The following is a 14,051-nucleotide window of genomic DNA, read 5'->3' as shown; positions in this document are numbered from 1 at the left end:
CAGAAAGAGGACACTGTGTACTTGAAACCTACAAGTGGTATCACTTTGTGGTTTTCATTTGTATTTCCCAGTCTGGCTGTTTAAAATAAAGAATATACTTTAAATGTTTTTCTAGAGGTCATTCACCTGACAGCCTTAACCCTCCGGAACATACTGCGTGGAAGATATTGCAAAAGGGTTTCCAAATCTGTAAGAGTAGTCACACACCACACACCTTCTGCATGAAAGCCTGGTACTTTGTCCCCAGACCCCTCATGTAGTGAATAACTAACTGTTATTTAACATTCACGATTATGTAGTCCAGAAAGGAGCTGGACAGTCCACCATGGCAGATACTGTGGCAAGTAGGGAAGTTACAGTAGAAGTGACAGTTAACAATCTGCTACTGAAAGAGAACTATGATACTTCCCAGGACATTTATAACCCCAAGTCTTCAACCAGAGGTCAAATTATGCTCAGTACTTTTTAAGAAGGCAAAGCTACATATAATACGTTTTGGAAATATTTCCATGAAGAATGACTTAGAGAAACACGTTTTGCTCTTAAATGGATAAGTTTGAATTTTCCGTATACTTAATTTCCTAATGGTATCTGAAAAATCAGGTGAATGTAGAAAAGATAAACCGAAAATTCAGATTCTGTAAAATTACTGAAGAAACTGTTTAAAAAAGTAAATGAAATGTTTTCAAGAATTTTAATACTGCTTTTTTGATGGGTTAACAATTAGTTGATTTGTCTGATACTCAGTGCTTACTTTTTTTGGTACATGTTCATGGCAGAACGCTGGTAAATTAACATTTATCTTCTCAGCTCAGTTCCTGGAAATTGGTGCTGGTTGACAGTGGGTTGAAGTGCAAACCCTAAAACTGTACAGTATTTAATGTATGACCAGTGTATGAACAGTGCGTTCTGTCTCACTTATTTGTCCACGCTGAAACTTCCTTCTGAGCTTCCCAACATCCCTTCACAAAGACTGAGAACTAATAGAGCATACACATAAAAAAATAAATCCAGCATCTTTTCAAGGGTTTCTTTCTGGAACTGAAGCACATTTTACATTTCATAGTCTTTCCCCTACCTCATTTGCAGTGGGTCTCCAGCTAGTTATGTCATGACTGTTTTCTGTGATCATCAAAAAAGCTTATCCATTTAAGAGCAAAACGTGTTTCTCTAAGTCATTCTTCATGGAAATATTTCCAAAACGTATCATATGTAGCTTTGCCTTCTTAAAAAGTACTGAGCATAATTTGACCTCTGGTTGAAGACTTGGGGTTATAAATGTCCTGGGAAGTATCATAGTTCTCTTTCAGTAGCAGATTGTTAACTGTCACTTCTACTGTAACTTCCCTACTTGCCACAGTATCTGCCATGGTGGACTGTCCAGCTCCTTTCTGGACTACATAATCGTGAATGTTAAATAACAGTTAGTTATTCACTACATGAGGGATCTGGGGACAAAGTACCAGGCTTTCATGCAGAAGGTGTGTGGTGTGTGACTACTCTTACAGATTTGGAAACCCTTTTGCAATATCTTCCATGCAGTATGTTCCGGAGGGTTAAGGCTGTCAGGTGAATGACCTCTAGAAAAACATTTAAAGTGTATTCTTTATTTTAAACAGCCAGACTGGGAAATACAAATGAAAACCACAAAGTGCTACCACTTCATATCCATTAGGATAGCTACAATAAAAAAAGAGAGAAAAATTGGAGAAACTGGGGCTGTTGAACATTGGTGGTGGGAATGTAAAACAGTGCAGCTGCTGTGGCAAACAGTCTGACGGTTCCTCAAAATGTTAAACAGTTACCATATGACCGAGCACATCTATGCCTAGGTATAGACACAAAAGAATTGAGAGCAGGGTCTTGAAAACATATTTGCACACTCATGTTCATAGCAGCACTATTCACAGCAGCCAAGAGGTGGATACATTCCAAGTGTCCATCAGCAGATGAGTGGATATGCAAAATGTGATGTATCCACACAATGAAATATTATTCTATCCTAAAAAGGAATAAAGTATTGACACATGCCACAACATTAGTGAACCATGAAAAAATGATGACATTTCTCCAAAGAAGACATACAGATGGCTAACAAACACATGAAAAGATGCTCAACATCACTCATTATTAGAGAAATGCAAATCAAAACCACAATGAGGCACCATTTCACACCAGTCAGAATGGCTGCTATCCAAAAGTCTACAAGCAGTAAATGCTGGAGAGGGTGTGGAGAAAAGGGAACCCTCTTACACTGTTGTTGGGAATGCAAACTAGTACAGCCACTATGGAGAACAGTGTGGAGATTCCTTAAAAAACTGGGAATAGAACTGCCATATGACCCAGCAATCTCACTGCTGGGCATACACATCGAGGAAACCAGAATTGAAAGAGACGCGTGTACCCCAGTGTTCATCGCAGCACTGTTTACAATAGCCAGGACATGGAAGCAACCTAGATGTCCATCAGCAGACGAATGGATAAGGAAGCTGTGGTACATATACACAATGGAATATTACCCAGCCATTAAAAAGAATACATTTGAATCAGTTCTATTGAGATGGATGAAACTGGAGCCCATTATACAGAGTGAAGTAAGCCAGAAAGAAAAACACCAATACAGTATACTAATGCACATATATGGAATTTGAAAAATGGCAACGATAACCCTATATGCGAGACAGAATAAGAGACACAGATGCATAGAACAGTCTTATGGACTCTGAGGGAAAAGGTGAGGGTGAGATGTTCTGGGAGAATAGCATTGAAACATGTATATTATCATATGTGAAACAGAACACCATTCCAGGCTCGATGCATGAGACAAATGCTCAGGGCTGGGGCAATGGGATGACCCAGAGGGATAGGATGGGGAGGGAGGTGGGAGGGGGGGTTCAGGATGGGGAACACATGTAAACCCATGGCTGATTCATGTCAATGTATGGCAAAAACCACTACAATATTGTAAAGTAATTAGCCCCCAACTAAAATAAATAAATGTATAAAAAAAAAAGAAAAAAGAAAAAATGATGCTAAGTGGAAGAAGCCAGTCATGATGGCCACATGCTGTATGCTGCTGCTGCTAAGTCACCTCAGTCTTGTCCGACTCTGTGCAACCCCATAGATGGCAGCCCACCAGGCTCCTCTGTCCCTGGGATTCTCCAGGCAAGAACACTGGAGTGGGTTGCCATTTCCTTCTCCAATGCATGAAAGTGAAAAGTGAAAGTGAAGTCGCTCAGTTGTGTCTGACTTGTAGCGACCCCATGGACTGCAGCCTACAAGGCTCCTCCATCCGTGGGATTTTCCAGGCAAGAGTACTGGAGTGGGGTGCCATTGCCTTCTCCGATGGTAGGCTGGTTGTTAGGAATTTAAAGAAAGTGAAAAATGTATAAATGAGCAAATTATGGTATTAATTTGATGTTTAGGTTTGACTTGAGTCAAAGCAAACATTTAAATAAATTCAGTATGGGAGAGGACAGAAGACCTAGATGGAAAAAAAGTAAAGAGCTCCCCTAGGGGCAGAAAACAGAGCTGATGTAACAGTATCCTTAGAGACTGAACTAGAACTTAACTAGATATTAGTACATCAGTTAATTAAAAAAGAAAAAGTTTTATATGATCAAAATAAAGGCATAGTGATTCAAGGTGGCAAAAACGAACAGAATAAATGGAAGCAGAATTTTTCCAGATCTTTAAGCAGTACCTTTTTCAGATCTTATAAAGAAAACTTGAATAAAGTCTCATGAAAAAATGGAAAACTTTAAACAACCAGGTACTTACTTATGAGAACAAAAAAGAGAAAAAAATGAAATGACTCAGCTTAAAAAATTAAAAAATAAAACCTACCACACCATAGTGGTTGACATAGAATTTTGAAACAAGAAGTCCTTGTTCACAATCTCACCTCTTGCCTCCCAGTTGAAAGACCTTGGGCAACTTATCTAAGTCATCTGTACTTCAGGTTCCCCAACCATAAAATGGTGTTAATGACTATGAATCTCACAGGGTTGGTTTGCAGATTAAAATGTGTTAATATTAATATTTACAAAGCACTCTGGACAGTGCTTGGCACTAAAAAGTGCTTCTGAAATAAATCATCAGACTTATTCGATATGGAAATAGGAATCTGACAAACCTCATCCCATGACTACGATGACTAAAAATTTTTTTTAGTGTTTTGCTGTGAATTTACTCTGAAGCCATCAACTTCCTTATACAAACACTTAGGAAATAAGGAACTCTGCAGACAAGCAAATATAAAGGCAAGAAGCTGACTTGTTTTCTTTTTTCCAGATGGATCCGGGGTGAAAATAGAGAGTGTGGAGATGCACACGTTACCTCAACACAGTGAAGAGCCAGCTCAGAAACATCAAACTTGCCATACTAAGCTAAGATGCCATTAAGCCAGTAACTTTTTATCAGATAGGAAGTGCGTTGCTAACTTGTAGGCTATATGCCTAGCACTACATTTGGTCTTTGAGTAACAAAAAATACATTTAAGATAGATTCCCTTCCCTCAAGTAGTTTATAATCTATTGGGGGAGATAACCTTACCTCTCCAAATTATTAGAGGTAGCATACGATTAAGTTCTGAATGTCCTTTGTTTTATAGCCACAAACTCCTAGAAATACAGAGACAAGCTGTGTCCTCTTAGAATACTCTCTCTTATCCAAAGGTAATATTTCTTCTAAATCAGAATGACTGTGTCTATGTGAATGAAAGAAATAAGTACTCTAGGGTTCCTGTTGTCCTTTAGTGTGAATAAAAAGTGTTGTATCTACCAATGTCTCCCAAATGCGAAGCACTGTCGATAGCAGCAAGTCCAGGAAATAAAGGAAAGGAAAGGAGAAAGAGTGAACCTATACATCTTCATTATAAAAATGAAGACACATAAAATAAGACACATAAAAATCTGTGCCTTATATTGGTAGTTGAGTTGTTTAGTCAGGAACTCAAGCAGATCTGAAGCTAAGATACATTCCCCACATTTTTGCTTTAATATGAGCACAAGTCATAGACTCACAGCGTGGGCAATGATAATCTACAGGCCAATTCCTTCATCTTCCTGACAAGATAACAGGACTATAAATGATAAATCACTTGGTGACAGTTACAAGAAAGTTAGTGACACAGCCAGCACAAGAGCTCAGTTCTAACAATCAGAATTGAATACTTTGTTCTACATCTTAGAATGTAGAACATCTACTTTGTTCTTACATCTTAATATCCCTCCTTTCTTTCTCAGTCTCTCTGTGTGTGTGTGTATGTGTCTGAGTCTCCCCTCCCTTCTTTTCCTCTATCAGTGTCATTCTCTCTGTCCTTTCTCTTCCTATTTAAACTCTTGATTTTCACACATGAGAATACATGAGATCATAAGGACTGAAGCCACTATGTCTCTACTTAATACCATTCTGTTTATTGAAAGGGAAGTTGAAATAAATGCTTTCAAAAGTTCAAAAGAAATAAGAGTACGGGCCTTTTTCTACAAAGCAGACTATAAAACTGTCAGGAACTTGCTAGGGAAGTTAATAGATAATCTCTACTATTTGATGCAAATTAGCTTTCAAAACAATCCAAGCATCAAAGTCCAAAGGAAAGCAGGAGTTAGAATTCATGACCGTGGCTGGCAGTTAGCTGGTGGAAAAGAGACCACCACAGGACTTTGAGAGACCAAAAGACGATACAGCCACTTACCTACATGTGTATATTATGCTGCTGGAAACCAGTGCACGAAGAGAGGGAAAGGTGCACGCACTTGGCCTGTGTGTATGTGTGTGTGTTACTGGGGTAAGGCATAGAATGTTATAACTGCTGGCTATAAAGGAGCTGAACCTAGTGAGTAATTGTACTGAATACATGACATGCTTCTTTTCTACATAAAAAAATGCCAAGAAATAATACTTCACCTGACGTAAAGAAACCAGACTTAGTCATTTAGAGTAATTAGAACTAACAGCAAAAGCAATTAACTAGGGCAGCAGAAGAGACAGTTATAGCAGAAAGCCTACAAGAAGCTGTATAAAGGCATATAGCCTAAAGCTCCTTAAAACACAAAGTTAAAAGGAAGACAAAAATTCTCCCTGAAGAAAAAAAAAAGCATATGAGGTTATTAATAATAAAGTCCGATGGGAGAAAGGTACTCATAATTATGTACTTTCATTTCTTTAAATATTATTTAAAGTGGTGTATTGACCTGTCTATAATTAGTAACTGACTGAATATTTATATTGAAAAATTTAATAACTAATTAATTTTCATTGAAAAAATCTGATCCACATGTATACTATAAACTCATGGTCATTGTTATTCATGCATTGGAAGCCCAGAAGGTTAAATTTACGAACAGGCATCACCTTGTGGCAGCACACTAAATTGCAAGCATAGTGGCTTGCCTTCATAATGTCTAGCAGTACAAGCATGAAAGTGAAAGTGAAGTCGCTCAGTCATGTCCGACTCTTTGTGGCCCCATGGACTGTAGCCTACCAGGCTCCTCAGTCCATGGAGAGCATAAATGCCACCAAACAACTAAGGCCATGCCTTTACAATAACTGCTTTTCTCACTTTTGTAGTGTTTAAAATATATTATTACAGCTGAATTAACTGTACATCAGTTTCTATCAATGGATAAGATTAAGAAAACGAGTGGATTTTTTATTCATAAACAGATATGCTCTGTATAGATAGTAAATTAAACAAAGGCCCAGCTATCACTGTACCTAAAAAGAGGCTGGGTAAAATTTTTTTAAAGGATAAGAGGAGAATAATGTGGCATTAGATTATGAACGTATAAAATGAATGAATGAGAAGAAATAGCTTTTCCTCATCAATTTTATGAAGAGATAAAGCATGCTATTGTACAAAATCTATAGTTCATATAAAATAGATTCAATTAATAAAAACACTGGGTGACCCTTTTTAAAAATCATGGTTACTAGAAACCACTTTGTTAAAAATCTTTTCAATATATGTCCTTTTTTTTCTTTTTGTCTTAATAAACAACATACAGTAAACCTAATTAAATCTTTCTCTTATTACTAGAGATACTTTAATGGCTTAAGGGCAGCATTCCTATGCATCAATTTTTATTAAGGTTAATAGAAGTTGTTGGGGTTTGGCTTCAATATGAATTGACCTTAGGCTACAACATGGGTAATTTTCCTTATAATCTCTGGTAAATTCATGTTTTATCTCTCCTAATAACCAAATGCAGATAAAATTCTTATTGATTAGGGGTTTCAGACCATTGAGTTCCATTTAGCAGCTCACTGTATTTGAAAAAAATGTATAAACAACCCTCAGTAAAAGGAAAAATATGATCTTACAATGTAAATTCAAAATTAAATATATCTTATGTGTGTGTGCGTGTTAAGACTCTTCAGTTGCATCCAACTCTTTGCAACCCTATGGACTGTAGCCCGCTGATTGGGGCTCCTCTGTCCATGGGATTCTCCAGGCAAGAATACTGGAGTGTGTTTCCATGTCCTTCTCCAAAGGATCTTCCTGACCCAGGGATCGAACCTCCGTCTTTTACGTCTCCTGCACTGGCAGGCGGGTTCTTTACCACTAGTGCCACCTGAGAATCTGTGAGACAAACAATGCTAGCTAAAAATCGAGAAACTTTGCTCTTCACAATTGCAAAGGTTGATATGATAACATAAAGAATGGAAGAACATTCAATTTTCACATCTAGTAGGAATCAGAAATGAGACTTAAAACCCAAGAAAAACACTCATTCCATACTCCATTCCTTTACCAGGTTATTCGTACCAACAGAAATGATTAGTAATTAAGTAGAATAGTGCTGTACCTGCTAAAGATGGTTCTGTGTTTGCTACCCAAATACACTGGTTATGCTAAGCAGAGGTAAGAAGAGCTTGCTTTTAAAACTATCTGATGCAACAGAAATGCCATTTTCTAAAACCAAATGTAAGCTGAAATGATAAAACAGAATTTAAAAGGAAAAGGAAAGGGAGTAATGTAGAAGAAAAGGAGATAAAACAGACTTTTTAGTGCTGAGTGCATAGTGTGTGTGTGTGTGTGTGTGTATGCTCAGTCGTGTCCCACTCTTTGGGACCCCACAGATTGTACCCCACCAGGCTCCTCTGTTCATGGGATTTCCCAGGCAAGAAAACTGAAACGGGTTGCCATTTCCTTCTCCAGGGAATCTTCCCGACCCAGGGATCGTACCTGCGTCTCTTGTGCCTCCAGCACTAGCAGGCGATTCTTTACGCCCAGGAGTGCATAGTAGGTTTTCACAAATACATGTTAGCATAAATATCAATTCTAACATGCTGCTGCTGCTGCTAAGTCGCTTCAGTCGTGTCCGACTCTGTGCGACCCCACAGACGGCAGCCCACCAGGCTCCGCCGTCCCTGGGATTCTCCAGGCAAGAACACTGGAGTGGGTTGCCATTTCCTTCTCCAGTGCGTGAAAGGGAAAAGTGAAAGTGAAGTCGCTCAGTCGTGTCCGACTCTTAGCGACCCCACGGACAGCAGCCTACCAGGCTCCTCCATCCATGGGAGTTTCCAGGCAAGAGTACTGGAGTGGGGTGCCATTGCCTTCTCCGTCTTATAAGCTAGTATGTATTTATTTTGTTATGATACCAGGAACTTTTAAAAATAAATTAGAATAGTTGTTGTTCATTACAGTGTGAATGAAACAAAGCTGAACTTAACTTTCAAAGTTCTGCTTCTGAAGAAAATGCATGTGGTTTTTCGTTAAGCACACACAAGCGACATTTCCATCTGTATGGTACTCTCTTCAGAAGATTACTACCTCTAACACAGGATAGCATGAAAATTCCATCCACACAGCATTTGCAGGGTAAGCAAGGTGTTACTGTCATTTGAAAAAACTTCCACTGGCAAACTGAAACTCAAAAAAACATTTTAAAGTATTTATTCTATTTTAGCCCACACCTCTATTTCTTAATTAACGAAGAAATATTTTGGAGTGTGTTATGATATTAATGAAAGAAAATATTTTTTCCTCCAGATACAAATGCATATTTACAAGAAAAAGGGTGCACATGCAAAAATTCAATAGTGACACCAGTTTTAGGCTTTTTTTCATCAGGCTCCCTTAAACTATTATTAGTTAGAAAATAATTCTTCCATTATATTTCACTGAAAAAGAGGACACAGAAGATTAATATTCTGTATTCTTTTCCCCCAACAAACAAACTCGATGAATTCGGAAGTGCTTTTAATGAAAGCAGTTACCTCTTTATACTAATGATTCTGATCCCAAAGTAATTGTCTCAGTGTTATAATTTCCATGACAAATCATTTTTATTAATATCGCTGGCCCATCAGATACTACAAAAGTGCATAAGTTCACATTAAGGTCTTATTACAGTAACACCTCATTTATTGGAACACTATCAGGCAAGGAGGTGTTCCAACAAATTTGATATTTCAAAAAACAAAATTCTAAAACATGAATATTTGTCTCCTATCATCGATCTGGAAACAAATCTTTCTGAAATGCTTTTTAAAATTTTGTTGCTTCCTTAGACATAGGATAGTAAAAAAAAAAATGTTAGGCTTTTTCTGATAATTCTAGATTATCATTACAAAGAAACATTGGTCCTGCCTTGACTTAAATTGTTGAGCAAGAGGGAGGCTTAGATTTTCCAGGAAGCCAACTAAGAGAAAGCATAGTTTGGATTCCTAGGGAGAGACAGAGCCCGCCTTAAATCTAAAATATGACTAAAAGGCATGCCAATGATTAGGAAAGACAAGGGAACTGGTTATTGCTGCTTCTGTTTATTTACCTTAGTACAAGCTCTAGATTATTAGTCACTGAACACGTAATGATTTCTAGAAATAATTACAGTATGTTATAAAAACTGTGGGTGTGTCCTCAGTCACTCAGTTGTGTCCGACTCTTTTCGACCCCATGGACTGTAGCCCACCAGGCTCCTCTGTCCATGGGGATTCTCTAGGCAAGAATACTGGAGTGGGTTGCCATTCCCTTCTTCAGGGGATCTTCTTGACCCAGGGATCGAACCCACATCTCCTGCATTGGCAGGCGGATTCTATTTGTTAATAAATATTTAAGCCCAACTTAACTGTTTACATATTTTATCTAAGGGAACTTCAGAATAAAAATTGATAATGACCACATATGTGAAAGCTATAATTAAACCATTTGCTTACTGCTACTGAAAAAGCTTTCTTAGTGGGCACAATATAAATATGCTTGCATTTAATGACAAAGATAAAATTGTAATCTAAGTATAATGATGAGGACATTGCAACAACCTGGTCCATAAAGGTTAAAAGAACAAAGTGGATTTCCCCGGGACCCTGGGCTGAGCTGCACTTACTATAGCGTCTAGTTCCTCCAGTCTTCTGTTTTCTGTGCCAGACTGGCTCCCTCACTCCTTCCTGTCGTTCTCAGCATTTTTTCATGTGCTTAAACTTGAAAATGACTATATCATCATTGTACTAGAAATAATGTGACATAATATAGAAAGAAGAAAGGCTAACGATACTGTAAATTAAGGCAAAAACAGTAATCTCAATGTTAATTTATTATTATTCTAAATAACTGTATCTGTCAATTTTTCTAGCCAAGTAAAAACCTTTATCAGCAGTAGGAGACTGAAAGTCACCACTAAATCCTGGCTCCTAGATAGCGGACTGGCCAATGATGCTAGTGGCTGACTAAAAAAATGCCCATGTAAACCTGGCCAACAGAATGGCATCAATGCAGTCAAGTAATGTAAATCCAACTCTGTGGTATGCTCTATTTCTTGTGGATTATAAACTACACATCAAACATTCTAACAACACTGATCCCTTAGCATGAGATAGTGTGTGAGCTATGGAAATTTTATCAAGATAACTGATAGACAGCCATGTAATTAACTGTAAAATTCTGCGGCCTTGTAAAAGGAGCAGAAAGGAATGTCAAAGTTGACCTCTCATTTCCAAGTACAGATAATGGAGAATCTACTTGGCTTTTGGGGTGAAAAGACTCAAAGGACTATAGAGAAAACTTCACATCAACCTCCAATGATTTAAATTTCATTTAAAGGTGAGTATGTATGATTTATGAAAAACAGAACAATAAAGCATGAAATTTCAGATGAATTGAAAATATAACAACAGGAAATATGCACACTGTGTTTACTAATCTTAGCCTGGCACTAATCTTAGCATTTTCATGTACATTAATTCATTTACTGCTCATAACAATCCTATGAGGTAGATACCAGCATTTTCCCAATTTTACAAATGGGGGAACTGAGATCCTGAAAGACTAAGTAACTTGCTCCAAGGTCACACAGTGGGTGAGCGGAAAAGCCCCGGTCAATTTTGGGCATGCTCTAGAATGCTTGCTGCAATCACTAGTCTGTACTGCCTCCTACGGGCACAAAAGTACACAAACATAACCTAAAATTTATAGGCTTATTCCTAGATATTTGGGCACAGGATGAATCCCAGTACTTTTAAGTTCTATTAGGATATGATTTCTGGAGGTGCCAAGCAATACTAACAACAGTTCTACTTAAGTTTTATTTACAAATGAAGTATGTAATTGCATTGTATTCATAGATTCAATGTCAAAACACATGGCATTTGGTAGATGAGAAAAATGCAGTTAAACTTCACCATGTTGGTAAAAAGCCTTCTTATTGGTGTGTGTGTGCTTAGTCGCTCAGTCGTGTCCGACTCTTTGTGACCCCAAGGACTGCACCCTGCCAGGCTCCTCTGTCCATGGGGATTCTCTAGGCAAGAATACTGGAGTGGGTTGCCATGCCCTCCTCCAGGGGATCTTCCCAACCCAGGAATTGAACCGGGGTCTCCTGCACTGCAGGCGGATTCTTTAACAGCTGAGCTACCAGGGAAGCCTTCTTATTGGATGTGTTGAAATGTAGAGGAGGAGAATGCCTCAGCCGTGCTATGCATATCAGATGAGTGGATGAATGAGATCCAGATACAGAACTATACTCAGGATTTTAGCATCCCCATCAAACATGTGTGCCCATCTCTATCTCAACAGTTGTCATACTATAGTGGAATCCTTGCTTATCTGTCTGCTCAACTGTGAGCTCCTCAAGGGCATGTGTTATTCATCTTCAGTGTTTGGCTCAATACCTCATATATACTGTTACTAACAAACACTTCCTAAACCAACGTAAGCAGTGAGTATCTGCTATATGGAAGACGCTCTGCTGGTGGAGGAAAAAAAGATCTGTTCCATATGCAGGGTAGCATGGCAAAGTGGGACCAATAATGGCAGCACCTCAAATAACAGAAAAGTTCAGCATGAATCTTTCTGTAAGAAATCAACTTTCCCCATAAAGGTTAAAGAATGAGTGGGAATCCCAACATGTCTCGATTTACTGCTTCTCTTTAAAAGAAGATCAACAACCCTCTACATTTAGCTGTTGCTTAACTTCTGTAATTCTTAAAATGGGAATAATATAACTGTCATCATACATAAGTCAATATAATTTTAATACCCCCTTTATTGAGATATAATTCACATACCATGACACTCAGCCTTTAAAATGTACAATTCAGTGGTTTTAGTATATCCACAGATATGAGCAAAATCATCACAATTTTAGAATATTTTGGTCCCCTAGCCAAAGAATTTCTGTACCCCTTAGCTATGCCCCTATCCTTCCATTTCTGAGCAACCACTAATCTACATTCTGTCTCTATGGATTTGCCTATTCTGGACATCTTATATAAAAGGAATCATACAGTATGTAGCCTTTTGTGTCTGGCTTCTTTCCCTAAGGATAAAATTTTAAAGGTTTGTCCATGTTGTTGAATACACATATTGGTACTCTATTCCTTTTTATTCCTGAATAGTATTCCACTGTGTGAGTATACCACATATGTTTACCTATTCATCAGCTGATGTACATTTGGATTGTTTCCTATTTTGGGCTATTATGAATAAGTCAGTACAATTTTAAAACAACATGATTAGGCTAAAGAAGCAGATCCAAGGCATTATGGATAATGATGCTTTGTGATGCTCAAGTTATTTTTTTTTTTAAACTAGGTTCTTTATCTTAATACTACAACTTATTTGAATACTTTCTCAGAGTTAAAACCTCAGCACCAAGAAATATGGCTGATTCATGGGATGTGCTCAAAAAAGATATGCTGAATTAATAACCAATGCAAAAAAATAAAAAGGAAGAAAGAGGCTGAAAGTGGGATAGAAAGCAGAGTTAAACAGAAAAAGTCCTGGGAAGTCAAGTATCAGGGAAAAATCAACCTGAGATGTAAAATGTGTGTGATAACTACATGCATTCAACACAACTGACATGAAAATCTCCTAAACAAACAATTCCTATAAAAAAAAAAATACCAGGCACTACCACTATTAAATAATAGTATATGTTATTTACAAAACAGAAACAGACTCACAGACTTAGGAAACAAACTATGGTTACCAAACGGAAAAGGTGGAGAGACAGATAAATTAGAAGGTTGGGATTAACATATATACTCTATATAAAATCATGAACAAAGTCCTACTGTATAAGACAGGGAACTAAACTCAATACTCTGTAATAACCTAATCAGGAATTAATCCAAAAAAGAATAAATGTATACATATGTATAAGCAAATCACTTCGCTGTACACCTGAAACTAACACAATATTGTAAATCAACCATACTCCAATATAAAATAAAAATAAATAATATTATATCCCACCATAATATGACTTTTAAAAAGTCTGACTGCTGTTACTGACAATATTGTGCCAAGCAGACTTATTCTGCACAAAGGTATTGTTAATTGAGTGATGCTTTCTCCCTCCCACTTCTAGCAGTTTATAGGTCTATAACTTAGAAGTGTATTGCAAAGTCTACAGCATCTGGTCATCCCAGATCTTTACTTCCTTCAAGCAGCACTGCTTTATCCAGTGCTCAGTCCTAGATCACATAGTGAAAGAGACAGGTAGCAAACTCAGGTTCTCAATGAAACCTTTTTTATATTTCCACAATATAAACACAGACTATGGAGTCACAGTTAACTTCAAGTTTGGACACTGCTGTTTACTAGCAGAATG

The 14,051-nt window shown here is 37.6% G+C and overlaps 1 protein-coding gene across 9 annotated transcripts in view; it reads right to left on the bottom strand.

Annotated features, from left to right (window-relative positions):
- The window catches only part of MBNL3 (muscleblind like splicing regulator 3), a 102,262-nt gene that overhangs the window by 70,901 nt on the left and 17,310 nt on the right, over window positions 1-14,051 (bottom strand). The window lies entirely within an intron of this gene.

This window comes from Giraffa tippelskirchi, chromosome X (genome assembly GCF_054371585.1).
Source record: "Giraffa tippelskirchi isolate mGirTip1 chromosome X, T2T-mGirTip1v1.2.pri, whole genome shotgun sequence".
Classification (NCBI taxonomy): domain Eukaryota; kingdom Metazoa; phylum Chordata; class Mammalia; order Artiodactyla; family Giraffidae; genus Giraffa; species Giraffa tippelskirchi.
This window is presented reverse-complemented; position numbering and strand designations above follow the sequence as displayed.